At 44.6% G+C, this 20,148-nt stretch overlaps 1 protein-coding gene across 2 annotated transcripts in view; it reads right to left on the minus strand.

The window, feature by feature from the left end:
• Positions 1-9,637, minus strand: part of Kiaa0232 (KIAA0232 ortholog) — a 67,224-nt gene extending 57,587 nt beyond the window's left edge. The window contains exon 1 of one of the 2 annotated variants that reach the window (XM_010641790.2): positions 9,615-9,637. The gene's annotated coding sequence lies outside the window, so the exon portion shown is untranslated. Of the gene's footprint in view, positions 1-5,091; positions 5,115-9,614 lie in introns of those variants that run through there. The other variant, XM_033758765.1, reaches the window with a different exon arrangement.
• Between the last annotated feature and the right edge of the window lie 10,511 nt (positions 9,638-20,148).

Raw genomic sequence — 20,148 nt, forward strand, 5'->3', positions numbered from 1 at the left:
ATATAGATATATCTGCCAATAGCTAGGTGTGGTAGTGCACGCCTGTAATCCCAGCACTTGGGAGCCAAGACAGGAGGATTGCTGTAAATTCGAGACCAGCCTGGGCTACATAATGAGTTCCAGGTCAGTCTCAACTACATAATGAGACCGTCTCAAAAAACCAAATAAAATAAAATAAATATCTGCCAGTAAGAGGTAATTTCATCAAGCCAGCTGTGGTGACAGATACCTGTACTCCCAGCACTTGGGAGGCTGAGGTAGGAGAACTATCATGAGTTGGAGGCCAGCCTGGCCTACACAGTGAGTTCAAAACCAGCCTGAGCTAAAGAGCAAGACCTTGTCTCAAAAAAACAAAAACAAAACAAAATGAAAAGAGAACAGTATCTAACTCAATATAAAAGATTATGGATTCACTGACCCATATTATACTAGTTAAGAATTTTAACAGTGAGAGTGGAATCCAATTTCACAAACCTAGGCAAAAGATTAAAAAAAGAAAGAATTTTAAAGGGTCTAAATGAAAATCCCTATTTGATTGTACCAAAAGATAAACACTGAAGAACTTAGTATAGGATCAAAGTACATGTTCTTGTCTTTCATCCAATAATCTTATGCTTCAAACACTAACTCAAGTCTTTAGATGTGGCTGGCTCTTATCGTAAATGGTAATTCTTTTGTTCCTAGGAAGCTACTTAAAGAAATAGTACCAGCATTTAAAAGACAATTGGTTACACGAAATGTACTGTGATGGATTTCTCCTTTTTGCATAAGCATCAAGGGGTTTGATCAAGACTTTGAGGAATGATGCGCACCTGGGACCTCCAAGAAAGAAATTAAGTAAGTGGACATTCATTTGCTCATCTTCTTCTGCTTCTGCCTCTGCTTCCTAGAAACACACTGGGAAATACAGTCTTCCAACAGCAACATCTTCCCCAAGGCCCACGTTATAAGCAAGAAGATCACCTGAGGTCCTTGGAGCTTGAATTTTCCAAGACTAAAAAGGTGAACAGAAGCTGTAATTTAGGAGTAAGATCCATAAGTGTATCCCTCTTTTCTTTCCTTCAGTTAACTGGCATAAACTGTACCATGATTCCCAGCAAATCAATCAGTACTCCTTTTTCATATGTATCAGAAACTTCCACATTTGCTCCCAGGCATGCCTCACCCCAGCTGATCATCAGTGAATGCACACTTTGGGGCTCCCTGGTGGTCTTCCCTCTCAACCGGCCATTGGAATCGCTACAGGACAGGGTCCCCAGCACACACCACCTATGACTGTGTGTGCAGTACCACGCTGAGGAGGCACGCACAGCCACCAAAACCAGCCTCCAGCCTTCCTCCCCTTCCTTCCTGTAGGAGACCAGATAATGAGGTCCAGGCCTAACTGACCTCCTCTGCAAGCATAAAAGAGAAAAACAGCAAGCTGCATGTCCTTTGGCTTTGTGCAGGCATGCTAGCACAGGCAAGTTTCAGAGAAGAAGCAATACAGCTGAGATCTGGATGTTTACCTGGGTACATGCGATAGATAACAAGAGGGAGACGAACCTTGTGTTAACCTAATTATTCCTTCCTGTGTCTAAGTGAATAAAAGCCAGGTGAGCCAAACACTCAGAGCTCTTTGTCCACTAGAGTCAAAGAGCTCCACGGCCCCCTCATTCCAATTTACCTTTGTGTCTTCTGTCTTTCATCCCCACCCCCACCCCACCCCCAGGATAAACTCGAAGGCTGGTTCCCACTCCTTCCTTCCAAGTTGGATGTAAAAGACAAGTAGCACATGTTCTTTTTTATACACAGAAGTTGAAAAGAAGTGGACCTCAATGTAGAACAGTAATTCTTACAGAGGTGTGGAGGGAGAGAGATCAGTTCATGTTGCGTGCATGTACTGAAATATTACAGGGAACCTACTGACATATACAATTATTACAGGTTAATACAAAGTAAAATGCAGCTGGGCATGGTGGTGCACGCTTGTAATCCTGGCACTCAGAAAGCTGAGGCAGGAGGATTGCCCTGGGTTTGAGGCCAGCCTGGGCTACATAGTGAGATCAAGGCCAGCCTAGACTACATAGTGAGATTCTCTCCAAAATAAATAAATAAATAAATAAATAAAAACTAAGTGTGAGTAAATTATGGCATATTAGCCATAATTAGTTAGCCACTAACAAAATCCTACAAATAGAGAGGCTTAATCAACAGCAAATGAGTTGCTTCTGACTCTGGAGCTCAAGATCAAGGCGCTGATTTGGCCGGTCTGTCAGAGGGCTGTGGGAGAACCTGAGCAGCCCCTCCCCTGCCTGCTGGTGGCTCGCTGGTGATCTGTGATATTCCTGGGACTGTGAAAGCGCCCACTTCATCTCTGCCGTCCTAGTCACAGAGCACACTCTCTGTGCACAGGGCACATTTCCTTATGCTTCATAAAGCAATCATTTCAGTGGGTCCAGAGCATCTGAACACGATGGCATGGCAGCCTCCACTAGGGAGGGAGCAGCTGGCCAGGGGCTCCACAGTCAGGACAGAGCAAGCTCGGCACAGCAGGGTGAGGTGCAGCTGCTGAGAAATTCAGAAACACCACCAAGTTTAACTGCACTCTGGGGCCCCCTTGACTCGGGACAACACAGAGATTCCCCACAACCTTACAAGCCAGAGTCAGTGCTGATGTTCATTTATCTTATCAAACTCTCCACAGATGAAGTACATATATCCCTCAAAAGCCAAAATACAAATATTTTAAAGTGAACAATGTAACATTCCCAAATATATATTTAAAATACTCAGCAATATCTTTTATATGTTCTTTGGTCTATTAGTCTGATGTTTAATCTGTATATGATACTTTATATTGTCTTAAATGAATCTCATGTTGGAAAAATAAAAGGGGAAGGTACAGGGAAGAGGGAAAATAACTGAAATGTTTTATGCGATCATTGCATACTGCAAACATGTACTAATGAAAGTTTAAAAAGTATAAAAAATTAATATACTCAGCAAAAGTGTAACACTTTAAATTGGAATCTAATTAAAACCATTCTCCTGCTGGATATGGTTGCACACCTCTGAAATCCCAGCTACTCAGGAAGCTGAGGCAGGAAGATCACAAATTTGGGGCCAGCCTAGGCAACTCAGCAAGATTCTTATCTCAAAATAAAAAATAAAAAGGGCTAGGGATGTAGCTCAATGCCTGGCATGTGTGAGGCCCTGGGTCCGGTCCCTAGCACCACCAAAAAAAAAAAAAAAAAAGCCTACCCTTCTCAACAAATAAACTACAGTGACTACCTGCAGACAGCAGCCCCCAGCTGTCTGGCACCAGGGACTGGTTTTGCTGTGGCTGGGAATACAGATGAAGCTCCACCCCTCACCACCACTGTCTGGTCTGTCTCCTAACAGACCTGCACATCTGTGGCTGGGGCCTGAGGAACCTTGCTGTAGAGTACTACACAGGCCAAAACTCTTAACACCTCACTGATGATTCATTCAAATCATAAATTGCCCCACATGGTGGCCCATAAATTGCCCCACATGGTGGCCCATGCCTGTAATTCCAACACTTGGGAGGCTGAGGCAGGAGGATCACTATGAGTTTGAGGCTTGCCTGGGCTGCACTGTGAAATCCTAATCTCAAAAAAAAAATCATAAGTATTATTACATTACAAGGTTACTGCACAGGAAGGAAAGGTGACACAAAGAGACAGAGCAGAGAGGAGCCTCCACCAAGGTATCCCACCAAATGCTAGCTGCTTTCAAAGAACTGATGAGGAACTATTTCCAGCAATGACCAGGTTCAGGGGGTGGTGGCTACCCTGCATATCTCTCTGCAACCCTGGCATGCAGACAGAACACATCCAATCTTGATCGATATATGATCTTCCTGGGACGAAAGCAGTTAGCATCTCCAGCATCTTTGCAGAGCTGAGCACAAACAGACCCAACTTGGATCAAGAGATCTCCCCCGTGTCAAGTGTAGATTCTGGTGCCAAGAGCAAAGAATGACAAGGTGTGTGCAGAAGGCCTGTGGCCACTTGTGACAGCTGAACAGGCTGTTAATACCACCTATTTGTGCAAGTAACTCTCCTCCCTGAGTCCTCGGGAAGCCAGGGTGAAATCCTATCCCATGCACGAGCCTCAGAAAGCCTCCTATGGATGAGCTAGCATGCCCCTTCATAATTTCTATTTCACATTGAGCAAGAGAGACCAAGACAGAGCTGGTAACACTAAGACTGAGGGTGGAAAAAAACTACGAACAGTACTCTGCTTTTTTGTGATTTCTATTCTGAACTGAGCGAAAGAATCGTTGGCAGACTGGCAACCTAAACATACATGGCATGGGTCAGAAACGTAAAAATGGAAGACAAATAGTTAACTACACAAACACAAAACCTAAAAATTACCTTCCAAATTACTCGTGTTAAATATAAAGTTGGGCCGGGGATTTAGCTCAGCGGTTTGGTGGCCTGCCTTGCAAGCACAAGGACCTGAGTTCAATCCATATATATATATATAGTTGGTTGCTGGGTGTGGTAGCACACACCTGTAATCCCAACCCTCCAGAGGCTGAGGCAGGAGGATCACTGCAAATTCCAGGCCAGCCTGGGCTACCTAGTGAGTTCAGGACCAGCCTAACTTGCAAAATGTGACCCTGTCTCAAACAAACACACAAACAAGCGTAATAAATGCTGCTGAGGCTACAGAGAAAAAGGAACCTTTCTACCTTGCTGGTGAGAATGTAAACTAGTACAATCACTACAGAAATCAGTATGGAGATTGCTCAAAAAACTAAAACTAGAAATTCCATTTGACCCAGCCATTCCCCCAAGAGGTAAGACATCATGTTACAGTGATCTATGCAAACCCATGTTTATAACAGCAAGGCTCATAAAAGCTGAAAATGTACTAATAAAAATTAAAAATTTTAAAGCTAATCTCACTCTTCTGAGAGCTGTACATCATCAACTTACCAACCTTGTTCTACACCTGAATTGTCACTGCTACTATGTCACAGCAGTGTCCCCGTCTGCCTTACTTCCTGGGGGAGGACTGGAGACAGGCAGACTGGCTGGACTGAGACCCCATAACACAGCCCACACCACCACTCACCACTCCTGCAAGGCTAAGGTAGCCAGGGACCACAGGAAGCTCTTCTGGAAAGAGTAGGTCTGAAACGGGGGCAAAACACAGGAGACTAAGTTGAGCCAGCTGCTCAACCTAATGCTCTACACACTGAGAAAAATACTGATTATCCTGTTCTGTAAGTATTCAGAACCCTGTCAGTATTTCTGTCTGAGCTCCTGCTCCCTTCCCCACAGTGGGCAGTTAGCAAGGGTGCTGAGAGGAGCGAACTCTCCCTCTCCTGTCCACTGCCTACCCTTACCACTGGGCTCCAACCTAGCTAGCTCTGCATCTCCAGAAGTGACTGAAAATGCCCCCAAATTTTCCTAAGTGACATTTCTGCCAGCTCTGCTTGATTTATTTATAGGCTCCAACAAGTATAAGAGGTAAAGCCTTTCTCCCCAAATTTTCAAATATGAATTCAGACTGTATCAAAAGGAAAATAAAACATGTGTAAAATAAAAACCAACTAATCCCAAAACAAAAATTAGGTGTGCAAAAAAAGAAATTTTAGTCTTACCAGGTGCTATGGCACATTCCTGTCATCCCAGCTACTTGGAAGGCTGAGGTAGAAGAACTGCAAGTTCAAGACCAGCCCGGGTGATTTTGAGAGATCTCAAAATAAAATGTAAAAAGGGTTGGACTTGGCTCAGCTCTGTAGTAGAGCATTTGCCTAGCATGGCAAGGTTCTGGTTCAATCCCTAGTATTGCAAAAAAAACCAAAAACAAATCTTGATCTTTACAGGAGTCATCTAACAGTTACACAGTCCTAGGCTATGCTTTTTACCACTCTGGCTTTGTGACCAAATGCCTATTTTCTAGTACAGAATGATTTTGTTTGTTGTTTTATTCTTTTTATTTTTAACTAACTCTTCTGACAGTTTTGAAGAAAAGATATAAATATGAAGAGTTAATATGGACAGCTTACCCCCAACGTTAGCAACTTCTATGGATTAAAGGTACATCTAAATCGTAACCCATAAACATTACTCGAAAATGAGAGCTGTGCGCACGCACAAATTAAAATAAGGTTGAACCAGACTACGTGGACCCTAATCCAATGACCTGACATCCTTATAAGAGAAAGTTAGGCAGAGACTGGGATAATGCACCCCTAAGCCCAGGACCTTCCTTCAGTAAACTATGGTTTATTATCTAGATGTCCACCAAAGGCTCATACACTCATAGATGGTGCCTTATTTTTCAGACAGGGTCTTGCTTTGTAGTGTAGGCTGGACTTGAACTCAGAATGTAGCCAAAGCTAGCCTGGAACTCTTGGCGATCCTCCTGCCTCAGCCTCCCAAGTCCTGGGATTACAGGTGTGTAGCACCATGCCCAGCTGGAGGTGGGGCTTTGGGGAGGTGCCTGGATCACTGGATTTGTCCACTGACAGTTTAAACTGTGATGTTGGAGGTGAAGCTTGGTTGGAGGACATGGGTCACTGGGGGTTGGCCCAGAAGGGTTCATCTCCCCTCCACCTGCAACTGCTCACTCTTGCTTCCAGGCGCCATGCCACGAGCCGATTCTCCTCCTCTGCCAGGCCCTTCCGCCGTGCCACCCTGCCTGGAAGCCAGCCAACTACAGGCTGAAACCTCTGCAAACTGTGAGCCAAAGAAACCTCTCCTGAGTTAATTCGTGGGTGTCAAGTTTTGTACTTCAACAACAAAAAAAGTAACTTTGAGAAAGGCATGGACCAGGCTCTCCTTCAGGAGACCAATTCTGTCAGCACCTGCATTTTGGATTTCTGGCCCTCAGAAAATAAGCTGCTGTTGCTATTAGCCACCAATCTGTGGAACTTTATTACACTAGTCTCAGGGAATAAATACAACAACTATCTCCCTAACCCCACTGAAACAATATTTTTCTACAACTTGTACCTTTCTAAGTATGCTGGGGTGGGGCTGGGAGGGGACAGAAATGAGGCATGTCACCATCAGAAGCACATCCAGCTCAGAGCTGAGCATCTGACCTGGGCTGCTCTGCTACAAGCACACCCCTTCTCCCTGTGCCTGGGCTGTCCAGGTGCCTGCGCCCTTCACTCCTGCAGGAAACACATTTGCACCTACTTACACCAGACACTGCTTCCACAGCACCCAAACACATAGCCAGCCCCAGCTTACAGCCTGAAACACCTCGGCATGCATGCAGGGTCCAATGGAGTGAAACCAGGCCCATCGGCTGCCTCAGATCCAAAGCTGTGCCTTTTCATCCCATAGTCCTGTGTTTAACTCAGAGCCCTTCCTGTGTATGATTTTGAAGGACTAAGCAAGACCCTCCCTTAATCTGCTGTACCTTCCCAGGCACAGGTTTGAATTGGCAGCTACTGTGCAGTCCCACAGGCCAGAACCCAGGCCAGAGGAGAGGAGACCCACTGTGACCCTGCTCTAGTCAATGGCAAACTGCATGGTGCGGCTGGATCCTTCCTGAAATCAATGTCATCTTCTGCCTGTTCTGGTGAAACCCATGCAAGGGCCTCTCTGAGGGGTTCAGTTTCCATGGGCACCTATTACACACCCAGAGGGAAAACATTAGAAACATTCTTCCATGTGCAAGTGGTTTATTTTTTGGAAATAGAAGAATGAAACTCATAATGTCTGGCAAGGTACCATATCACAGTGTGCAATCCCAGTGCTCAGGAGACTGAGGCAGGAGGATCACCATGAGTTCAAGACCAGCCTGGGCTACATAGTGAGTTCAGGTCAGTCTCAACTACATAGTGAGACCCTGTCTCAAAAAATCAAAACAAATAAACAGACAAAGAGAGGGAGATAAATGTCAGCTTGGCAAGTAAAGAGTGACAAGGTGAAGGAGAGCCCTGTGACCACAGTTTAAAGATCACAAAAGCCACCTTCCTGCATTATTGCTGGAACTCTGTAAGTGTGTGCTTTTGTACTCCATGGCTAACTGCCCAAACAGGCTGCAGTAGAGTTTTCTCTCAACAGGCTGAATGAAATGCACTTAAAAAAAAAAAAAAAAAAGCACAGACAAGTGATGGCGAACCTTTTACAGTTTTTAATGCTAATAAACGGCTGGCTATGGCACGTGCGCCATAGGTTCACCACCTCTGGCAGAGACCGCCTCCACAGCTGATATAAGTCTACAGGGTAACCGATTTCCTCTAACATATTACTCAGGCCTAGTTTCTCTCAGATGCTTTCCTTTTTCCAAGTTTTAGAGCTCTAGCAACATCCTGGGTGCACAGACATGATTCTCTCCCCACTCTGCACCACACCCCTCCTCTCTCCAAGCCCCAAGCCCAGTCACTGGCCTCCTCTGTGAACGTGCACTTATTCCATCAGTGTCTCTAAGAGCAGAATGAGGTGAGTTTGCATTTTCTACTAGCAATGTCAAAGAAATGGGAAGTTAATGTTAACAACATTGACTTAACACAAACTACCCAAAATAATATCACTTCAAATATAACTAAAGCAAAACATTACTGAGACATGCTACTTTTTTTTTGGTACCTGGGATCGAACTTTGGACCTCGTGCTACTTTATTTTCACAGTAAGCCTCCGGAATCTGGTGTGTACGACGCAGCAACCTCTCAGTTCAGATTAACCACATGCCAAAGTTCCAAAGCCTCCTGTGGTTCGGGCTGCCACCCGAACAGCGCAGTGCTGGCTGACCTCCTCCAGGGCTGTGACTGTAAATACCCTCCATGTGGTGACTGCCCTGCTTCTCTCCTGACGCCGGACGTCGGATGCCGACAAGCTGCTAGGCAGCTAGGGATCCACATGGCATCTCCAACGTGTGACTACAACGAAGCTACTCTGGATTCTCACCACCACCACCCGTGCTGTGACCTTCTCAAGGTCAGCCAAGGGCAATTCCATGTTCCAACCACTCCTCCATCTCTGCTTACAGTCTGACAAAGGCCACTTAGCTCTACTTACACAGTGCATGCAGCCAGAATGGAGCTTCTGCTTGTCCCGCGCTCCCTGAAATGCTCTGCTCTTCAGGTAGCCCAGCGGCTGGGACTCTCATTCCTCCAGGAATCCCGCGCAAGTGTAGTCTGACCACAGCCTCTCCCTGTCCACCTGTATAAAACGCCCATCTCCTGCTCTGCTTCCCTTCCACACTCATTTTCCCTTGGCATGGGCATCAACTCCTTAGCAGTGCCGCTCCCCAGGACAGGAAGTGCCCCAGGTGGCAGCCGTGGGGGTGCTGTGGTCAGATCAGCCTTCCAGAGAAGTGCCAGCAATCTGCTGTCCCTGTACATTCAGAACTTGCACAGCATTGACACTAAGCCACAGGCCCCGAAAGCCCCCTGCGAGGCCTGGATCAGGGGAGGGCACGGGTCCCATCTTCCTTTCTGTTGCAGGATGCACAACCTCCCTGTCAGCCTGGCAAAGACGCTCCCTGACCATGCTGAAGTCTAAGGAGCTTGTGTCCAACCTTCTTCCCTTCTCTCCTTTCTCAGGGACCAGACCAGTGTGGAACTGGGAAGGCCCCCCCACCTTTACACTTCCCAGGCAATTTCCCCAGTAAATCTGCATGTCTAACTCACCTGGGCATCTGTGCCCAGCACACCGTATGTAGGCAGCCAACAAATGTATTGTAAATGAATGAATCTCTAGGAAGAACAGGGCAGTGGAAGGAACATGACTGCACGTTGTAGATGGGTATCCTGGCTTGTGCTGCAGGTCGTCTGTGAACAAAGGGTGGTGTTTTCCAGACTTCTGAGCTGCAACTTCCTCGTCTGTAAAATGATGACAGTAGCACTACTACAGTTTAGACCCTGAATGTCCCCAAAGGTCCAAAGCCTGGACCCAGTGTGGCACCACAGAGAGGTGGTACAACCTTCAAGAGGTGCGGCTAGAGGGGAGCCAGTGGTTATGGGACTCCAGCCCCCTTTTTTTTTTTTGTTTCCTAGCCATTAAGTGAGTGGTTTTCTTTCATCACACACTCCCTCTGTGAATGGCTCCTTCATTGGAGACCCAGAAAAACAGGGCCAATGGCCATGGACTAAAACCTCCCAAATAGCCAAAAGAAGCCACTTCTAAGTTTATTATCCCAGGCATCTGCTACAGTAATGGAAAGGTGACTAAAACAATCACCTCTCACAGGGCTATGAGGAGGCTTACATGAATCTTTACCTCAAGTCTCTAACACAATGCCCACGAGGGGAGGACTGCTAACCAGGCCTAGTTCACAGCCCTCACCCTGCCATTTTCTGTAGCTACCTCTAAGAATTTCATCCTTCTACTTCATCAAGATTTCCAGGGGCCGGGGATTTAGCTCAGCAGTTCGGTGGCCTGCCTTGCAAGCGCAAGGACCCAAGTTCAATCCCCGGTACCAAAAAAAAAAAAGAAGCAATGTTTAAAAAAAAAAAAAAAAAAGATTTCCAGCCACTTTTACCTAAATAAAGATAAAAAATTCCTACTGAATCTAGCATTCAGCAACCTTGGAGGCTGAGATTGGAGGGCCCCAAATTGAAAGCCAGTCTAGGCAACTTAGCAAGACCCTATCTCAAAAAATAAAAGGGGCTGCAGATGTAGGTCAGTGGCAAGACCCTGGTTCAAACCCCAGTACCAAAAAAGAAAAAAAAGAATACTCCTAATAAATCCCTTGTTCAATTGAGCCTGACAGATGAACAAACTGTTTTTACTCCTGACTTACCTACAGTGTGCTTGGGATTTGTTTTACTGCATTTCACAAAGTGAAGTCCCATCAGAGATACAATAGTACCTAAACTCCACAAAAACTGAAGGTGCTTCCCTAAAGTTTCACACTAAACACACTTTAAAGAAACAAAAATAGAGCTGGGTAAGACTTAGTGGTAGTTAGGGCTTGCCTAGCATGCACAAGGCACTGCCAAATAGAAAAAGAAAAGCAAATCAGCACAGGTAAGTAAATAAAACTACCTAAATGTGGGTAGGTCAGAACTGTCTCCAGTTCTGGGGGTAAGAGAGAGCTTCCTACTGGGTGTGGTGGCCCACGCTATAATCCCAGCACTGGGGAGTTTAGGGCAGGAGGATCCCACGTTGGAGGATTGGAGGACACCCAGGGCTACATAGTGAGTTCAAGGCCAGTCTGAACTACATAGCAAGACCCTCTGTCAAAAAAAAAAAAAAGGGCTGGAGGCAGGAGGATCGCTGGGAGTTCAAGACCAGCCTGGGCTACAAAGTGAGTTCCAGGTCAGTCTCAGCTACATAGTGTGACCCTGTCTCAAAAAGGGACCCAGTGGTTCTACCACATGCCTGCCTGCCTCAAAAGCACAAGGTCCCAAGTTCAATCCCCAGTACCAAAACAAAAGAAAGAAAGTAAAGGAAAAAGAAGCAAAAACAGAAACAAACCAATACAGCCCAACCTCTAATTAATGACTAATTTTTTGAACCTTTCCTCTTAATTTTAAAGCCTATAGCATTTCTGATCCCTTATAGATTTAAAAAAAAAATTACACAGACTTTCTGTGGGTTTCAAATTAATAGTTTTTGTTTTTGAGGTAGGGTCTCGCTATACAGTCCAGGCTGGCTTCGAACTCACAGTAATCCTCCTACCTCAACCTCCTGGAGTGCTGGGATTACAGGCATGTGCCATTATGCCCAGCTCAAATTAAAAAAAAAAAAAAAATCGCCAGGTGTGATGGCACATGACTATAATCCCAGCACTTGAGAGGCTGAGGCAGAAGGATCGCTGTGAGTTCGAGACCAGCCTGGGCTACACAGTGAGTTCCAGGGCAGTCTGAACTACAAAGTGAGACCCTGCCTCAAAAAAAAAAAAAGACTCAAGCATAGTATGCAACATTTCCAAAGGCATCCTTAAAGAGTCTCCAGGTGGATAAACTAAAAAGTTAACAGTCATTATGCAAAAGAGGGTTAGAAAGGGAGAGGTCAAGGGGCTTTGTTGTTGTTGTTGTTGTTTAGATAGGGTTTTGCTACTGTAGTCCAGGCTGGCCTTGAACTCGATAGGTAGCTGAGAACACTCAGCGAACTCCAGCCTCAGCCACCCCAAGTGCTGCGATTACAGAAGTGACCACAATGCCCGACTTCAAGGGGCTTTCTTAGAGGCATTTTCGGTCTTCACAGCATTGGACACACAATTTGTGAGGCTCACTGCAGAATCGCAGTGTAGGCCCTTAGGCCAAAAATGACAAAGAACAGCAAGACTGTGACAGATCATTAAACCAAACAAGGGGCTCTGTGGTGACTGCAGATGAGGCTGACCACAGTCTGCAGAGTTCAATGTATATGATGAAGCTGTGTTTCCTTGACAGGATGAAACTGTGTTACTACTTCAGAGAAGAAATATCCAGCCTAATATCTAAAATGATTCAAACAAAAACATGAAAAGTTTTTATCATAATAATTCAGAGAAGTTAGGAACTTATTGGGTATTTTTAAAATTTTTTTTTAAGGAAGTTACTAATCAAAGTTCACCAAAAGCTACATACAAGAATGTTCACTGTTATCACTACCACAACAGTAAAACCATGAAGAGCTGGCCCATCTGCCATTTACCTGAATTCCAGCACACACACAGTGCAACAGTAGGTCCATTTAAAAGAAGAACATGGTAAAGCAGACCTGTGCATAAAGTAGATCTGTGTGACTGAAGCGGAAACCACACCAAGATATACAAAGCCCAGTGTTTGTTTACACGAGGCACAGAAAGATATGGGCTTAAATCCCATGTTCTAAAACACACAGGCATGGCTTTTTACCTCTGCTATCCAAGAAACTTAGCAGCAGTTTTCAAAGAAAGATGAGTACAGGATGGAGGGATGAAGGACATTTGCTCTTCATCTCATAATATACTGCATTTTTAGGTTTCTTTCACCTGTTCATTTTAAAATGGGCTTTTAACTGCTACTTAGATTCAAAACAGTTTGGTAAACCATACTGCAGTGCAGACCCTGGAAAGGCAGGGCAGCCAGCGATGTGCAGTGTCCTCCCAAAGCCATCACCATCAGCAGAAACCAAGGAAGATTCAAGGGTGGAGCTGCAGTGGCCTTAGGGGTTTCCCTCTCCCTGCTGTGTGCATAGGCACCGACGACCCCGAGCTATGAAATTTAAGATCCTTCCTGCTGTTTCCGTCTTGCTTTCGGGTGATTATTTCTTTCTACCTTCCTCCCACAGTTATAGAAATGTTTACCCTGTGCCTGTCATACTTTACCTTGGAAATAATACAACCTGTTTTGACTGCTATAGGGCAATGGTGGCGAACCTATGGCACATGCCGCAGGAGGCTGTGTCACTGCAAGCTCTAAAAGGTTCACTATCACTGCTACAGGGGCTCACAGTTGCAAGAATTTACCTTGAAGCTTAGAGGAGACTTTGGACTTGCTGGGAGCAATACTGGTACAGTTATAACTCTGAAGTACTGGAGTAGAATGAATGTATTTTGGGTGAAGACATGGGGATATGGTTTGAATGGACCCAGGGGTGCACAGCAGAAACTTGCTCCTCAGGGTGGCCACTGTGGTAGGTAGTAAAACTTTTAAGAGGTGGGGCCTAATAGGTGGTTCTCAGGTCACTGGGGTGTCTTTAAAGGGAATGAGGTAGTTCACCTAAGAAGGTGGTTACAAATGGAGCAAGCTTGGCTCCTCCTTGTTTCTCCTTCCTGGTTTGAACTGTGGTTTGAACTGTGGCCTGCTCCTACACCTATTTCAGGAGGAAGTGATGCCATCTGCCACCCTCGCTCATGCTGCTCTCCAATGTAAACTTGGAACCTCCCAAACTGTAAGCCAAAAGCACTCCCCCTCTGCTTCGAAAGTAGTCTGCCTTGGGTATTTCATGACAGTAACATGAAGCTGACTAAACATCCTTTAACAAATTCAACCTAAATGCCAATGTTAATACAAACAAGACTCTCTCTGACGGCACTAGCATGAGCCAAAACAATATAAAGCCAAGTGTAACAGTACTTACCTGTAATCCCAGCTGCTCAGGTGGGCAAGACAGGAGGATCATGAGTTTTGGGCCAGCCTGGGCACTAGAGTGAGACTGTCTTGAAGTTAAAAAATAAACAACTTAAAGGGCTAGAGATGTGGCTCAGTGCTAAAGTGCCCCTGAATTCAATCCCTAGAACCATAAATACAATTTAACAACAACAACAAAAATGCAGTAGCAAATAACAACCTAAAAAAGGAATTTAAAAAACATGTTTACTGAACTTCAACTTTCTCTTAAAATCTTCAAGGAAAACACTAATAAGAAGCAAAATGTTAACTGGATACCTAAGAAAAGGCTGGTAAAGAAAGAAGAGGGAAAAAAAACAAAGGGTCTGACTAAATCTCCAACCTGGGCAAACAATTTTGAAAGTTATGTACTGCCTATTAAAATTATGCAATAGGTATGCACTACCTATTAGGATTCCAAAGGTGCTTTGGAACATGCAGTTGAGTTAGAAACAAACTCCTGGCTGAAAGAGAAAAAAAATCTTTCCCTATTCTTTTTACTTTTCACCTATATAACTAAAATAACCACCATACTATTCTACCAAAAAAACCTTGAAAATGCACTGAGGCATAGTCTTTTAAATGCATTTATCTCCATGTACTTTTCCTCCACACAGGTGACTTACTTTATTTAAATATTTACTTAGTGACACCCCCACACCACAAAGACTATGGCCTATTACACAGTGCCCCATTTCTCTTACTATCACCAGAGACCGGCACATACACCACCACCGCATTCTCAGAACTCACACTCATTCACCACTCTAGCTGTTCACAAACATTTTCTGCAATTATTAATCCCAATTGTCCTAATGCCTTTTGTTTCCTTTTTTTTTTTTAAGACAGGGTCTCACTATGTAGTCCAGCCTGGCCTTGCACTTACTGTGTATACAGCCCAGGCTCCCAAAGCCAGTTGCCTTTCATTTCTAATACAGATACTAACAATATTAGCAACTCTATTCACTGGGTTAATCCTAACATGTCAAATCTTTGGAGCAGGTTTTAGATTTATTAGAAATATGCAATGGAGGGGGGGTTGGCTGGAGATTGAACAGTGGGCCTTTGCACAGAGGTACATCTCTGTCCCTTTTTTATTTGAGACATAGTCTTGCAAAATTGCCATGGCCAAGTTTCAACTTTCAATTCTCCTGCCTCAGTCTTCCAGGAATATGTAATTTCAAATGATGAAAAAAATGGATAATAGTAACTATAGCCAATGTAAGTTAAACAGCCTTCAATATGTTATGCCGTTGTAGGCAGAGAATTTCTTTCTTTATTTTAAAGCAGTCTTGCTAAACTGCCTTGCAGGACTTGAACTTGTCATCCTCTTACCTTGGCTACCCTTAGTGTGGGATTACAGGTGCATGCCACCATGCCTACCTTCCGTATTATTTTAGAACCAACAGATGACACTTTATTTATTTTGGGTTTTTTAGACAGGATCTTGATATGCATAGTTCAGGCTGGCCTTGAACTCACTATGTAGCCCAGACTGGTGATTCTCCTGTCTCAGCCTGAGTGCTGGGATTACAGGTGTGCACCAGCACACCCGGCTCATTTTTGAAGCTGTAAGGGAAAACCGCTGGGCCAGGGATTTAGCTGAGTGGTGCCGCTGACTGCCTCGCAGGTGCAAGGTCCCAAGTTTGATCCCCAGTACCTAAAATAAATACATAAAAATTTAAACTGTTGACAAAACAGAAGAGACAGAGGATGTGGAGAAAAACTAGTGACAGGGAAGTTTTCAAGATGTGAGAAATATTTTTACCATGCACTGCAAATACTAAATAGAAGAACCCAATTCCTTAGTGATAATTACAAGATGTAAGATTAAAGTGAAAACATTTGCTTTGCTGAAAAATAACATACACAAGCCGGGCATGGTGGTGCACGCCTGTAATCCCAGCACTAGGGAGGCTGAGGCAGGAGGACTGCTATGAATTCAAGACCAGCCTGGACTACATAGTGAGTTCCAGGTCAGTCTCAACTACATAGTGAGACCCTGTCTCAAAAAACAAAAAAGAAAAGAAAAACAACATACACATAAAATTTGATGGCTTTGATTTTCCACTTTGTTAGGAGTCATATGCAAAAACTCTACCCACATCTAGACATTGGTAGGTTTGCCTATCTTCAGAACAGTTCAGCACTACTCACTGTCATCAAACTTGTGCAAAGCCCTCTCCAATACGTCCCAAGACTAGTGAAAGAACACAGCTGTAGTTAGAAAGAAGTCTTGTCTTTACCCACACACGCCAAAAAGAAACCTGGGTACATTGGCATAACAAACTAGCACATACAGCCAGGTGGTGGTGCATGCTACAATCCCAGCACTGTGGGAGGCTGAGGCAGGAGGATCACAAGTGCAAGCTCAGCCTTAGGGAGACCTCTTCTCAGAAGAAAAAATTTTAAAAGGGCTGGAGATATAATTCAATGCAAAGGCCCTGGGCTCACTCTCCAGTCCCCCCCACCAAGTATATACAGGGCCAAAAAATAAGAACCAAGAGATATCATGTAAAGGTGCAAGATCCTAATGATAAATGTAACTATATCATTTGCTTTAAATGTACCAATAAACTTAATGGGGAAAACAAGTATATACAGGTATAGGGCCAAGGATGCAGCTCAGCAGCCATGGTGCCTGCCTGGCAGACACAAGGTCTTGAGTTTGATTCCCAGGACCAAAAAAAAGAAAAGTATATACAGCCAATCAACCAACATCTAGCATTCTCTGGACCTACTCCAGCTGATAGCTCAAAGCTGCCACTACTACATACTGGGTGCTGCTTTGAGTATATGTGGGTACACAATGCTCTCAGAAAGCTGTTCTGACCCTGCTCCCCGCTTCCTCATGAAATCAGATTCTAAAGTGTTCTAAGTTAATCCAATCAAACGCATAGCTGATGAGCACTATGTAAAAGACTATCTTGCACACCAGAGGCAATCAAAGAAAAGTAAGATTTTTCTTTCTTTCCTCAAAAAATTTAAAGTCTAGAAGAGCCTGCATGGTGGCACACACCTGTCATCTCAGCACTCGAGAGCTTGAGCCAGGAGGATCGCTACCAATGTGAGGCCAGCCTGGACTACACAGCAAGACCATCTCAAAACCTAAAATCCAGCAAAGGCTTCCATACAAATAAACTACAAAGTCATAAGGAAAAATACCTGAATGGACGAAAGCATGGCACAGAGGACTAAGTTCTGAAAACAGGTTACAGAAGTAGAAGTAGCAGCATTTCAGTCAGATCTTCCAGATCCTAACAGAAAGAGAAGAGTGGAAAGGACCCTCCAAAGTAAATGGAGTGGACAGCGATGGGAGAGGACAGTGGTCTGCTGACACAGAAGGTGACAGTTAGAACTATGTGTGGTAAGAATCAGAATGAGCTGGACAGCAAGGATCTCAGTGTGGTCCCCTGTGGTTCTGACAATGCTTCACAAGGTGGGGGAGCAGAGGGGACAATCCCCACAGCGTGAGCAGTGTTGATGCCATGCCACTCTGGTCCCACGCACAAAGCAGTGCTGAAAACCTCTGGTGTATGTGGGGAGGCGGTTAACTCGGGCATCCGAAGGGTGGAGAAGCTGAGCCTGGGGGAAAGGGAGGCCAGTCAAGAGGACCATCTTGGCAAGCAACATTCACAGCCCCAGGAAGAGCTCTGGCAGGGGAGCCACATAGGAACAGGTTTGGTTTTTTGTTGTTGTTGCTGTTGTTTTTTGAGACAGGGTCTCACTATGTAGTTGAGACTGATCTGGAACTCACTATGCAGCCCAGGCTGGTCTCGAACTCACTCCTGCCTCAGCCTCCAGAGTGCTGAGATTACAGGCATGCGCCACCATGCCCAGCATAGGAACAGGTTAAAGAAAAGCCTGATGGGGCCAGGGATTTAGCTCAGTGGTTCCACCACCCGCTTCACAAGCACAAGGACCCGAGTTTGAGCCCCGATACCAAAAAAAAAAAAAAAATTAAAGGGAAAAAAAAAGAAAAGCCTGATGGATAGTGCAGAAAGGCAGACCTGGGAAACATCTGGTTATCTCTAAAGATTCCCAGCTGGGGTAATGAGGACAGACACACCATGAAACAAGGGCAGTCCACAAAGTCACAAAGTCGATCCTTCTTATCTGTACCACAGCCAAAGAGCCAGGGACAATGGTGGCACACACCAGTAGTCTCAGCACTCAAAGGCTGAAGCAGGAGGATTTTGGTGAGTTCAATGCCAACCTGGGCTATACAACGAAACCCTGTCTGTCTCAAAAAACAAAAACAAAAAACCCACAAGCAAACAAACCCACCACCACCACCACTTGTTGGAAGATTATATGAGAGGCCAAAAACAACTGTAAAGAAACTTCCTCAAGATAATAAAACTGCATGCACTTCTAAGATAGCTGGTACTCTGATACTTGTTAATAAAAATAATTCATAACAGCAGCATATTCTTCAAGGTGGCTGAGAGACTTTGATTTTACTTGGCAAAGATCTTAGCACTTGCATGAAACCCCTGAGCAAGATGTTGAGCTACAGTACTAACGTGGACACCACATCCAGAGTTTAATACAGACAATCTCTAACAGAACATGGTACAGACTACAGTAGCGTGTGCATCCTGAGCCACATCCAAGCCACAGGCAACCTGGAAGACAGCTTGAGCAGAGGCTGGCAAAGCCGGTGTGTTCTTAGGACAAGACTGGCAGCTGACAGTGGACAGAAGGGGAGGGGTAGGGAGAAGCAGAAGACAGAGCCTGAGCAGGCAGAGGAATCTGAGGTGCTAGCAGTAAAGCACTAAGCCAGCACTCTGAAAGGGTTTCAGTGATGGCAAATTACTTTACACCTCCCTCACTGTCACCCCCAGTGTCCTGGGGGACAGGTGTCCCCATTCTTCTCATTTCACAGACTACCTACTGCACAGGCTCAAGGGCCATCGGCCACTCTTTCAAATGCCACTGACAAGGGACAAAGCTCAAGCTCAGTACTTTTCTACACAATGCGAAATAAAAAACAATCTCATTGCTTTTGAAATGAGGTACAAAATGAACAGTAAGTACGTGAAAGAAAAAGAAAATAAGGTACAGATTAAGTTATATTACCACTAGAGAGGTGCTAAAATTTAATTTGATTTTAAAAATTCATTTAATTTTCTTCAACATGTTCAGTTTATGTAACAAACTATCCTTAAAATAATATATTTGCCAAACCAGGCATGGTGGCATATGCCTGTAATCTCAGCACTCGGGAGGCTGAGACCAGCCTGGGCTACATAGCAAGCTCCAGGTCAGTCCCAACTACATAGTGAGACCCTGTCTCAAAAAAACAAACAAACGAAATATACATGGAGTAGTAACAATAATATTTTGCCTTACACGCTGTCAGGTTAAAGACCTGTACTTTTTCTACAAAACAAAGTACTCTACTTCTGATACACTTTCTAAGCCCAAGCATGGTGGTACACTCCTGTAGTCCCAGGACTCTGGAAGCTGAGGCAGGAGGATCACAAAAAGACTGGAATACGTATGTGCCAGGGATTTAGCTCAGTGGCACTACTCACAAGTATAAGGTCCTGAGTTCCATCCATGGTACCACGGTGGGAAAAATATTGGAATATGTAGCCAGACCCTGTCTCAAGATACCCACCTCCCTCCCCCACAAAAAACAAACAAACCAACTTTCACTTTCTACAGAACTAAATATTTAAGAGCAGTGCTCTCTTTTCCCTTCAATATTTCAGCGGTTAAATGGCCATTTCCTTGATTAAAACAGATTTGGGATTTTAAAAAAACCACTAAAATAGTTTTATTTTAAAAGTTATTTATTTATTTTAATCTATTTGGGTTTTTTGAGACAGGAGCTTGCTATGTAGTTCAGTCTGGTCTTGAATTCACTATGTAACCCAGCCTGGCCACAAACTGAGAGCCATCCTCCTGCCCCAATCTTCCAAGTACTGGGATTACTGGTGTGAGCTTCTACTCAGGGCCGACTGAAAGATTTACAGCTGGGCAAGGTGGCATGCACCTGTAACACCAGTGCGACAGAGGCTGAGGCAGTAGGATCGCCACAAGTATAAGACCATTCTGGGTTACACAGTGAGTTCAAGGCCAGTCTGGGCTACATAGTGAGACCATGTCTCAAAAAAAAAAAAAAAAAAAAAAG

The sequence above is a fragment of the Fukomys damarensis genome, unplaced genomic scaffold, assembly GCF_012274545.1.
Source record: "Fukomys damarensis isolate Sample0158 unplaced genomic scaffold, DMR_v1.0_HiC HiC_scaffold_35, whole genome shotgun sequence".
Lineage (NCBI taxonomy): Eukaryota > Metazoa > Chordata > Mammalia > Rodentia > Bathyergidae > Fukomys > Fukomys damarensis.